Source organism: Phascolarctos cinereus, unplaced genomic scaffold (genome assembly GCF_003287225.1).
Source record: "Phascolarctos cinereus isolate Bilbo 61053 unplaced genomic scaffold, phaCin_HiC Scaffold_4;HRSCAF=312, whole genome shotgun sequence".
Taxonomy (NCBI): Eukaryota; Metazoa; Chordata; class Mammalia; order Diprotodontia; family Phascolarctidae; genus Phascolarctos; species Phascolarctos cinereus.
Genome location: NW_027555847.1, coordinates 451441324 through 451454424, shown reverse-complemented (window position 1 = coordinate 451454424; position 13101 = coordinate 451441324).

Below are 13101 nucleotides of genomic sequence, written 5' to 3'. Positions count from 1 at the left end.
TCAGTCTCAAAGTCTAATGGGCCCTTATTGTTATGTTCCAGCTGTTTAAAATCTGGAAACTAGAGAAGTTACCTAGAGAAAAGGTAACTTAGGGCTGACTATCTACCTGAGGAAAGTTGAATATCAGAGTACAACGTAGCAGAACTCAGAGCAGCACTGGTGACAGTAAGGACCCTGGACAGCTCCAAGAAATGTTGGTGCAAAGCAGAAGAGCAGTGAAAATACTCATAGGAGAAGATCATAGTTGTTAAAAGAAACACATCTTAGCCTTTCTTATTGTTGAGAGCACATCCAGGGTAAAACTTTCCATCATGGGTTCTGTACACTTGTTGTGGGGAGAGTGGCAAAGAAAGAGAAGGCAATGAATGTCATAAATCTTTATGGGCTCTGATATGAGTCTTTCAGCCTCCCTTATGGTAAAAGTAAAACTCATGTGTTTTGAAATTTCTGAATTTATATGGTAAACTGGCAGATACTCTTGGAGGACTGCCACATAATAAACTTCTCACCTTCAGTCTTACTGGACACAATGAATAAAGTTAGTGAGAGATAACCTAAAATGCACCCAGGCCATTCACATGGGAAAAGGGCCCCTGACAAGGTAGTTTCTCTCCTTATTTCAACTTATATGTTCATAAAGGACCCAGAATGTAATTAAATTTTATTAAGAAAGTATTAAAGAATTTTTCTATAAGTCCACACCAATATAGAAATAATTTTTTAATCATTTGGCAAAATTATAGACTTGACCATTGGATAATGGCAACTGGTACCACGCAGAAAACATTTTGCAATTGAGAAAATCAGTCATTACTCTTGGACCTCAAACATAAAACCAACAAGCCATTCAGGAGTCTAAGGGGTGGGGAAAGGGAATTTACCATCAATTAACAATGTCATCAGAGCTACTGGATCAGTCAGAAACAAATCATCCAACCAGGAGCAGAGATAGACCAAAGGAAAACAATAATACAGGTATTATTGTTGAATAACTTGAATACATACATACATACATGCATATATATATATATATATATATGTGTATATATATATATACACATATATATGTATATATATATATATATATATATGTATATATATACACTTTGGAATAACTATTCAAGGGAAAGGGAACAAGCAGTTTCAAGTTGCAGAGTCATTATCAGCTGAGAAGAGAACTGACTATTGAATAAATAATAATAATAAATTAATTATATATATGTATACATAAATGTGTATACTGCTTTAAGTTTTGCAAAGTCATTTACAGACATTAGGTACTACTACTATGCCCATTTAACTGATAAGAATATTAAGACTGACAGAGGTTAAATTATTTCATTAGGGTCATGCAACTGGTAAAGTCTGAAATAGGATTCAGATTCAGGTTTTCCAGATTCCAAGTGAAGTAGTATATCTACTATATTGCCTAACTACCTCTAGTAACAAGAAAAGAAGATCCTTGGTGCCTAGCTGAGTGGTCCAAACAGCAGAGATCTTATATCTAAGTGAAGCTATATGGTTACTCTTCAAAGAGATAACAGGACTTCTGGACATTCAGTGCCAAGAGTTTTGTGTTACCATTTGCCACGTTGATCTTCTATCTGTGCCTCATTTTTATTGTTCTCTAAGTTACAATCTACTTTTTCTGTAGACCCTGTACATTTTGGGGGACAGTGCCACCTAGATTTTTTTTGGGTGAGGTGGGTGGAAATATTTTCTATTAACTGTTTGTACCATACCATCTTAGTAAATTCCTTTGCTAAAAGCTAATTAAGCCTACTGTCTGATTGTTAATGGGAAACACACTGATGGGGATTCATGAGCTATATAGTCTTAGGAATAGCTACCTATAAGGTTGCCTCAAGAACCAAAAAGTAGGAAAATGAATGGGGAACCAACCTGTAAACACCAGTGACAAGTTGTGGTTTTTATTTTTTCCTCATCTTTCTGTACTCCTCTAGACTTCTCTACTATTCTCTGGGAATCTCTTCATCCTGCAAGATCATTTCAGCCTTGGAACTCACACCTCCTTAATACTCTCTGCCCTTGGGTAGAGAACTCTCCATTTAAAGAAGGCCAAGGCCAGCCATCTCTTAATTTCCCACATCACTGGACTTTTCCATCATTCTGGGCACCTTCCCTTCTCCTATAGCCCCTCTCTGCTTTTTATCTTCCTTTTAGTGTGTTGTTGTCCCCAATTAGATTGTAAACTCCTTGACAGCTGGGGTTGTCTTTTGCCTTTCTTTGCAACCCCACCATTGACACAGTGCCTGGTGCAAAGTAGGCACTTAATAAATATTTATTGACTGACTACTGCAAAAGGATTACAGAGATTTAGGGGAAGTAGCTGGTAGGGAAGAAAAGATTGAAGACAAAAGAGAAGAGATGATTGGTGGAAGAAGGTATTATATGAAATAGGAGATAAATATAAATGTGGAGATATAGGAGCTTATATTTGAGTTGGAAGGGATCTTAGAAGATATTAATAATCTCTCCCATGGGAAATGTCCAATTTATATACTTGTTCTTTTTTTTTTTAAGCATAAGGAGCCCATCCAATTACAGAGCAATGTTTAACATTGAAACATTGAACATTGAAAAATGAAACTAATGATTAATGACTTCTAAAACTATTTTTTAAAACAATAAATGTCTTTAAGGTATTATAATTGGAATTAATTTCATTGTTTTAAAAATATAGAATCAAATTATTTGCCCTTAGACTACAGATTATAGAATTAGAGCTAGAAAGGACCTTAGAAATCATTTTATCTATCCTCCCACCACATTCAACAGATGAGGAAACTGAAGAGGTTAAATGAATTACTTAGGATCACATAGGTAGTACATGGCAGAACCAGGATATGAAATTAGATCTTCCGATTCTAAATTCAGTGTTCTTTCCATTTCTTGATGCTGCACTTGTGGTCATGTTTAGGTTGCCACTGTTCAAGACAGCTGGCCTGTCTTCATTATGCAAGTAGGCCTTCAACTTATATAATACAAAAAATTATTGATTACTACATATATACATATACATACATACATATATATGCAGTCTGTAGTATTTTTTTAACCCTCTAGTCACTTCTTTTATATTCATCTTACTTATTTTGTTTTCAAAACCATATAAGTTTTTTGTTGTCTTTAAAAAAAATTCTCTATAGCTTCTAGTAAGTGCTGTGTATATTATAAGCTCTCTAAAGTGCTTGTTGAATAAATGGATAAATGACGAAATGGATCAATCAAAAATGAGCTCAATGCATTTCTATATGTTCATTCATTCAATGAGCCTTATGTTAAAGAGTGAGTTGAATGTCTCAGCATTTCCTGGACAACTCCAAACCATGCAAGCTACACTCTGGTTCTTTTCATTCTCTCCCAGGAACTGGGATTTGTGACACTGGTACCCTAGGGAGGAGGGGTCTGATGGATGATTTTTCACCTTATCTTCCCTGCAACAAGGCTACCACACACTTCTCAGCCAGCTCCAAATCATGCTATGGTGAGTCTCCTTGTCTGTCCACCTTATTTCCAACCCTAGTTGCCCATGTGTTGTCTTCCCCATTACAAACTCCTTGAGGGTAAGAACTGTCTTGCTTGCTTGTCCCTGTATTCCCAGAGCTTAGTATAGTGCCTGACAAATAGTAAGGGCTTACTAAGTGCATTTTCACTCAGTCATTTTTAAAATAATGTTTTATTTTTCCAAAAATATATGTAAAAACAATTTTTTTAAACATTCACTTCTTTTAAATCTTGAGTTCCAAATTCTATCTCTCCCTCCTTCCCTCTCCTTCTTCCTCCTTGAGACAGTAATCAATCTGATATAGGTTATACATATAAAATTATATAAAACACTTCAATATCAGTCCTTTTGTGGAAGAAAACTCAAACAAAAAAAATGATAAATAGTATGCTTTGGTCTGTGATCAAACACCATCAGTTCTTCCTTTGGAGGCAGATAGCATTTTTCATCATGAGATTGACTTGGATCATTGTACTGCTGAGAATAGCTTCGTCATTCACAGTTGTTCAACATACAATATTGCTGTTGCTATGTACAATGTTCTGGTTCTGCTCACTTCACTCCCTATTGATTCAAATTCATTCATCGACTCTGTAGAGGCAACATGGTCCAATACAAAGAGTTCTGGACTTCTGAAAAGAGTCATAGACCTGTGTTCAGATTCTAGTTCTGTACTCACTACCTATGTGACCTAGGGCAATTTACTTTCTGGACTTCAGTTTTCTCATTTGCAAAATGAGAGGTTTGACTGGATGACCTCAAAGGTCCCTTCTAATCTGAATCTATAATTCTATGATCCTATGATTGCATGCAGGGCAAAATGTTATTCTAACCATAAGCCAATCATCTTTCTCCCATGTGGTTTTATGGTGGATATTTTATTTTCCTTTGGAATAATGTTAGAATTGAGGTCAGCAATGTATATATCATTGATATCTAACAATAATTAGTATTATTAATAAGAAAGAACTACTAAATCTGATATCCTCCTCACATTTTATTCTAACAATATTAACTCCTGTACTTTATACACCATGTTGATTTTTCAAATTGTCAAAATGTTTTTGCTGGTAGGTCTAAGTGCAGAGAATATCAAGTGAGAAAAAAACCATTGGGGGAAGTTTTGAGTCTATTCCCTTCTGAAATTTCAGTAGATGCACATGAATATCTAGTTGTATTTCATGGAGCAAGGGCAGATGCAGAACAGGCAAGGCAAACCGTCTGCTGTTTCCGTTGCTAAGGGATCAAGGACTAGTAGGAAGCATAGAAAGAAGCAAAAGAAAAGCAATGAACAGAAAAGGGTATTCAACATTTGTTTCCCTAGAGAAAACCAGACTATTTTAAAAGTAGTCCTATTTCTTCAGAGGAAATTGTGTTCAACTCAATCTTTCAAATCTCCCTTCTAAATCCTGTTAATTCCAATGCTCTGTTCATCCTCAACTTTGCAAGTCCTGTAGTCTATAGCTTTCTAGTTTCCTGGGCTTCAAGAGTATGGAGAATTTTACTCCACTTTATTATGCCAATCCAGCCTTGCCTGGAATTTATACTTTGAAGAGAAGAAAAAAAAGATAAGTGAGAGATTAAGTTCCACTTGGTTTTAGAGCTTACATTCTTGCAGGCAGGACAAAATTCTGTGTCCAGAGGATACTAAAGCTGTCTTATAAAAGCTGTGGAATGTTTCTTTGAAAAGTGAAACAGTTAGAATCATCCTGACATTTCTAAACTATATAATGTGTGGCATGACATAGACATAACCTTTCTATGAGCCAGAGATCACTATCTAGGTGAACGAAAAATGCCACTGATTTCAGAACTGTCTGTGATAACAGTTTTGACTTTCACTTTCAGAGAGGCTATGGACATTTGCCATATGTATTTGCAAACAACAACAACAATAACAACAACACTGTTTACTACCAAAGGCTCCTGGGAAGAATTTCCCAAAGCCTCAAGTTAGAGCCCGTGTACCTAATTTTTTGATTTCCGTTTTCTAGAATTATGATATGTAGGCATTTAAAAAAGATTAGGCCAATACTGTTCCTTTAGGTAAAGTCTATGTTAGGTAATGAAACAAATAAGTGAAATTTATTATGAAGCAGAAGAACATTCTTTCTTAGTTATAAATTTGCTTTTCCTCTGTGTGTGTTGAATATTCCTCTGGAAAAATTTTACATTTTAAAGCTTGCTATTTAAAAAAAATATTAATGTACTTTGCCATTTCTGTCCTGTGTTGGTTCTTCTTCCTGTGGCCACAGAAAGCATAGGAACTAAAATATCATCTTAAATCTTAACATGCAGACTTACCCTTTGTGAATACCATACTCCCAATTCTAGGACTACTCTCTTAAATTATGTGCCAATATATCACACTATCATATTTCAGCTGTGCTACTAGAGATATGTAGCTATTTATTTTAATTTTAAAGTTTTGCTATTCTTTTTTTGTAATCTATAAACTCCCCCTTTAAAAAACTGTTGATTGTTTAATCACTTTGTCCACCTCCTCCAGTAGCTCTTTTCTTGACTTCCAGTTTCTGTTAATGACATCATTATTCTGTCAGTGAGTCAGGCAAGAAACTTTGCCTTCATTTTTTATCTCCACCTCTCCTTTTCCATTGATACAGAATCCATTAGCAAGTCCAATTAAATCTTCCTTTAAATGGCTTTTTCATTCCCACTGCTACTACTCTAGTTCAAACCCTCATGATTTCATGCCCATATTTAGAAAATATTTATTTATTTTTTAACATTCTTTTCTTTTTAAATTTTGAGGTCCAGATGCTCTTCCTCCCATCTCCCACTCAATGAAAATGCAAATAGTATTATATCAATTATATGTGTAAAATCATGCAAAACATTTCCATACAAACCATATTGCAAAAAAGAAAAGCAAATTAGAATGAACGAAGTAAGAAAATTATATTTTAACTTGCACTCAAAGTTCACTTTCTCTGGAGGTGGATAGCATTTTTTCATCATGAGTCCTTTCAGATTGTCTTGGATCATAGTATTGATCAGAGTAGTTGGCTACTCTTTCACAATCTTTCACAGTTGATATCATTACAATATTTCTGACCATATTTTTGCAATAATTTCCTAATTGTGTTTCTTGATTCCTATCTCCCTTCCTAAACAATCTATCTTGTACACCATCATTGGATTGATCTTCCTAAAACACTATTTTCTTGATGTTACTTCTATGCTCAGAAACTTCTACACTGTCCAAACCACCTTTCCAATCTTATTTCTCACTGTTCCTTATTGAATCTTCTCGTTGAATGCTCCTTTCTAATCAAACTGTCCTCTCACCTGTTCTGAACAAGCCAAGTTTATTCCCACCTCTCTGCCATTGCTAATGCAGTGAATTGCTATGGAGAAATGCCTTCCCCATTTTTTCGCTATCTATCCAAATCCTACCCAAGCTTTAAAGCTGACTTTTAAATTTCATTTCCTTCATTCAATCCAATGCTGATGGCTTTTTCCAATGTCACTTCTAGGTTGTACTACCCAATTTGGCACCATTTTATGTTGTTCTTTAATTGTTTTATCTCTCCAAATAGATTGTGAGCTCTAAATTAGAAACAGCACCATATTTTCTTTGTATACTCCACAAGTATAAAGCACAATACCAGACAGTCCTAGGTCCTCCATGAAGCCTTCCCCAACTATACCAATCAATTCATAGCAGTTGCTAGTTCTTATATAGAACTTACTTGTATCAATCATTTGATACTTAAATGTATCCCACTGCAAGACTCCTCTTGTTTTGTTCTCTTTCATTATTATTTAACCCATAATGTTTAAACTTTTCATTTCTGTGTGTTTTGTCTAATCCCCTAGATTATAATTCCTTAAAGTCAGGGACTCATTTTTATTGGCAGCTGAGTGGTACAGGGTATAGAGCCTGGGCCTGGAGTCAGGAAGAGCTGAGTTCAAATCTAGCCTCAGATCACACTAGCTGTGTGATCCTGGGCAAGTCACTTAACCCTGTTTGTCTCATTAGTAGCACCTACCTAGCAGACTGTTGTGAGGATTAAATGAGATAATTGTAATATGCTTAGCACAGTGCCTGGCACATAGTAAGTGCTGTATAAATTTTAGCTACAGAGATGTTAAACTCATGGCCTTGTTGTTGCCCAACAATACTCCCCAATGTAGCTGGAACCAAATTAAAATGTCATTAGGAAATAATAAAAATACAGTAGAACACGGACAGTGTTAATATATGGTTTTCTAAGTCAATATGTAACCTGAAGGGATCCTTATGTATGGTTTGGTGCCCCCCTTCTATTCGAATTTGATACCACTGTTCTTCAGCACTCTACCTCATCACTACCGTTTGCCTCTCTGATCTGAAGGTAGGGCTATGAACTCCAAACCTCCACTTAAGGAAAAAGCCCACCTCAGATATCTCCTCATTTCTAACCTTGTTGTACTGCTTTGGGACTTTTCTGATTGACTTCATTTCTACACCATGCCATGGCCCAATACTTACCCAGCAATCACCACCCCTTTTCAGCTTCCTTTTGTGTGTTGTCTTCCTCCATTAGATTGTAAGTTCCTTGAGGACAGGGACTGTCTTTTTCATATTTTTACCTTAGGTGCTTAGCATAGTGCATGGCAAATAGTAGGTGTTTAATAAATGCTTATTGATTAATACTTTAGTCCTTCAAAATATCTTTGACTTCCTAGGTATCTCCAACTCTTCCCACTGCGTCACAACATTCTTTTACAGCTTTATAGATAGTTCCATTGGTTTCTGTGGTTAAACAACAACATAATCATCACCTGGTGATTTTTTTTTCCTTCAACCTTTGTTAAACTGGTTCTCATATGATAATTAGTCACCAAGATTGTGCATATAGCTGCAGTACTGGTTTAGTAGGGCCTATCAGAACTTGATGGAATCATTGATAATGCTTTCTATAACCCAGGATTGCATGATACAATGAGATATTACAGTAGAACTCTAGTAGAGGATGAAAATAATAATTAATATTTATTGGTCAAGTAAATGAGATACTCATCATGTAATTATTGAGTGAATGAGTCTCATGCTGTCCATGTGTTTTTCTTTTAATTGTAGATTCCAAAGAAAAGCATAATTACCCAGACTCAGTATGGCAACTAGAGAATAAAAAAGGTAATTATCCTTTATTCTGGGGAACATATTGATAAGGTAGAGAGCATCTGAGGGAGGCAACTAGAATGGTGAAGGAACTGGAGACTATTTTATATGAGAATTATAGCCTAGAGAAGAGAAGATTTAGAGAAGACATGCTAGCTGCCTTTGAGCATTTGAAAGGCTGTCACATGGAAGAGGGATTAGATTTGTTTTATCCAGAGGACATAACTAGGAGCAAAGGGTAGAAGTTGCAGAGAAGTAGATTTACTGTAGGTTCCATGAAAGATGGATAGATGGATGGAAAGACAGATAAACAGAGATAGATGATATATACATAGATAAATGATAGATGATTGGTAGATGACTGATGGCATAGATAGATGATGGGTAGGTAGATGATAGCTGATTGATAGATAATATAGAGAGGGAGATAGATGATAGATGATAGATAGATGATGATATATACATAGATAAATGATAGATGATTGGTAGATGATTGATGGCATAGATAGATGATGGGTAGGTAGATGATAGCTGATTGATAGATAATATAGAGAGGGAGATAGATGATAGATGATAGATAGATAGATAGATAGATAGATAGATAGATAGATAGATAGACAGATAGATAGATAGTAGAACATTTATTAAGTCTTTACAGTGTATCAGGTACTAAACTATACCAAAGTACAGGGGGCTTGCTTGTGGAGGCAATGGCTTCCTCTTTATTGTAGAGCTCCAAGTGATAGCTGAATGGCTTTGTTGGGGGCATTATCAAGAGGATTTCTGTTCAAGTGCCAACTGATTGAAATAGTCTCTGAGGTACTTTCTAATGCTGAATACTGTCTGAGAGTGATGAGCATAAGAATTTTTTTTTTGCATTTGTAGTGCGCATACACAGTTAATCATAATATAATAGGACATGTTAATTAGCCAGAACTTTCATTGATATTCGTAAGAATTACACAAAGATGCATCGTAAACCTTAAGTGAATTCTGAATCATTTAAGAAATATTAAAAGTTAGTTCAGGATACTTGTAGCAAATGTTCAATTACATTCTTTTTTTAAAAAAAATAGTTGGCATTCCTTGTGATCACTAGAATAATTCTTTACTAATATTTTTTATTGCTCAGAGCATGCCTTTCCTTAACCATGCCAAATTGTAGAGTTCATATTGAAAGTAGAGTAAGAAAGGATTTTTATTCAAGCTTATTGATCATTCTGTAGCTGCTAAGAAGCATTATAGTATGCCCACTTCAGAGACTCTGTGTCTCTTGGAAACAGAAAACAAATAATTATCTTTGGAGTTGTGATAAAATTAAGTGAATAAATACATCTAATGGAACACTATGAAGGATTAGTTCATGGACACCACTCACTTCCAAGCCAAACGAGAGAAACGGGAAAGTTGTCTAAAAGCATCAGCCAGTAGAATCAGTTTGCAAACATTTTAACATCAGCGTGCAACTGCATAAAATATTTGGGTCTATGTGTGTATCTGCATAATGGCAATGACAGCTTCCCCTTTTCTTTCTTCTAGGCCAGTTTGCAAGGCAAAATCAAACATGCAATTATTCTATTAGTAATTAGCACATGTTTGTAGAGTGAACAGTGTTCATAGTTACTTTTTGGTTTCCATTGAAATGGTTACTCACAGCTGCTGCAACTATAGTGAACTAAAGCAGCCAGATGGTGTAGACTGAGGATTGAATACAGTTCTTGGCATCAAGAAGACCTGAATCCAAAACCTGTCTTAGACACTTACTGGTTGTGGGACCTCACTGGGTAAGTCACTTGACCTCTTTCAGCCTTACTTTCCTCATCTGCAAAATGAAGGTAATAATATCATGTACCTTACAGGGTGGTTTCAAGTTTCAAATAAGATAACATGTAAAGTACTTTGTAAACTTTGAAGTCCTATATAAATGTTATTATTATTATTATCATCATCATTATCATTATACTCAGCCAAAACGTAATACACTCAAACATGTTATACAGGGGAATATTCCTCCTTTGACCTTGGCATAAATCTCCCTAGACTGAAAAATAGAACAGCATGGTCACTGCCCTTTCTTGTTCTCAACATTGTCATCACCCAATATTCACACTGCAGCAAGCTCCAGACAATGATAGACTCAGACACGATGCTTATAGTTTGAAGTCTAGGATCAAAGAATATTAGAATTGGAAGGGACCTCAGAGAACCACATTTAGTCTTAACAGTATTTGTTTTTTGGTGAGGCAATCAAGGTTAAGGAACTTGTTTAGGGTCACACAGCTAGTAGATGTCAAGTGTCTGAGGCTGGATTTGAACTCAGGTCCTCCTGACTCTGAGGCCAGACCTCTATCCATTATGCCACCTAACTGCCCCAGTCTTAACAGTTCTTAATCATAGGTTGTATATTAATAAGAAGAGGGGGTGTAGGAATGGGGTAGGATGGGGGTTATATATGGAATAGCTCCTTGTCTTTCTTCTCTTTCATCTTCTTTTCATTTCTTTGTCTGAGAAGAGGAGGGTATTTAAGACTTGATTGGGAGATGGCTTAATTAGAGAGGTTGGGCTGGAAGGATTGGGTTGACCTGTGGTGGGAGGTTGGACTAGATGGCATTTAAGGTCCCTTATAACTGTAAGAGGGTGGATAGGTAGCACAGTGGCGTGCCAGTCCTGGAGTCAGGATGACTTCTTTTCATGAGTTCAAATCCGGCCTCAGAATGCTTCCTAGCTGTGTGACCCTGGGCAAGTCACTTAACCTTATTGGCCTCAATTCCTCTTTTTGTAAAATGAACTGGAGAAGGAAATGACAAACCAGTCTAGTATCTTTGCCAAGGAAACCCTAAATGAAGTCACAAAGAGTCAGATATGACTGAAAAATGACTTAACTATGATAAACTGAGATGTTCATTTTTCTAAACAAGTTCTGATTTCTGGAAATGGTCATCAATAAGTCTTTAGGAAAAGTTTGCTTCAGGCTCTCATTTTGTTAATCCTCCCAAGAAGTAATTTCTCTCTTTCCTCAGGCCTCTTTGCAATATTTTATTTTTATATTTTCTATGCACTTAACATATTATAATTTCCTTTCCTATCTTATCTTCCTTTATAAGCAGAGACTTATTTTATGATAGAATTACATATTTAGAGCTGAAAGTGACCTTAGAGGTTATCAAGTCCAATCCCTTCATTTTACAAATGAGGAAACTGAGGCTTCTGTTAAGTGACTTGCCCAGGCTAGTAGATTTGAGAGGCAAGATATGAATTAGGGTCCTCCTAACATTAAGTTCCACCCACTATCCATTGAACCACCTATCTGCTTCTTCTCATACTATAAACTTAAAGATAAGGTACTATGTCACATAGTTCATTGATCATAGTAGGTGCTTCATACTTTTTGAATGAAAATGTTTGTTGAATTAGCCATCTTCTTTTTCTTCCAATTCTAACTACAGAGCTTGTATACAATGCTTTTAGTAAGTGTTTATTGAATGAATGGATGGATGGACCTCCAAACCTGGAGCAAACATCAGTGCAGGATTATGAATTGCTTAGGATAGGAATTTTTGTGAGCCAAATTGTGAAGTATCTTCTTTCCCTGGGCCAGGAATCAGGGCAGGAAGCAAACAGACAGAGGTGATTAAATAATGGAAATGTAAGGAAATTATTAAAACAGACCAGTTTAGGAAGTTGAAGGCTGTCTAATGAGATTAAGATTGATGCTATATTGTTTTCTTATTGATTCTCCTTATAAGTAATTGATTTTGTCCTGGAACTGCTCACATGGTACTGTCACAGGTCATTAAAATCATAGATTTATAATTAGAATGGACCTTAGAAGTCAACTTGTTCAATCCCTTTATTTTACAGATGAGGAACCAGAGAGGTTAAATGAATTGATTGAGGTGACATAGGTAATGAGTATTAGAACTTGGATTCAAACTTAAGTCCTGTTATTCCAAGTTCAGCTCTCTTTCTACTACACCACAATGGTCTCTAGTCCTATCACTGTCTCAGTTTCCTTCTTCTAGATGCTCTGTAGTTTGTGGTTCAAAGATCTGAACACAATTCTTCAGATGCGTTGGTCTGATCAAAGCACAACAGAATGATCACTTCCAGTGTTCTGGACACTATGTGTATAAATCACACTAGCATTTTTTTTGACAGCCATGTCACACTATTGATTTATATTGATTTAATTTCAAAAGCAACAACAAAAAGTCTTTTTTACACAAAAGATTGCCCAGTCACAACCCCAAAGTGAAGTTGACTTTTGAACCCAAGCCTACTACTCTATACCATCTACTATATTAGACCTATATACTATAGAGTATATACTGTAGAATATGTAAACTATAGAGTTTATACCATCTAATGAGGAAAAGCTCTCTTTAAAAATCCCCAAATCATATCAGTCATGTGACATCATTCAGCAAATACAAATGAAATAACA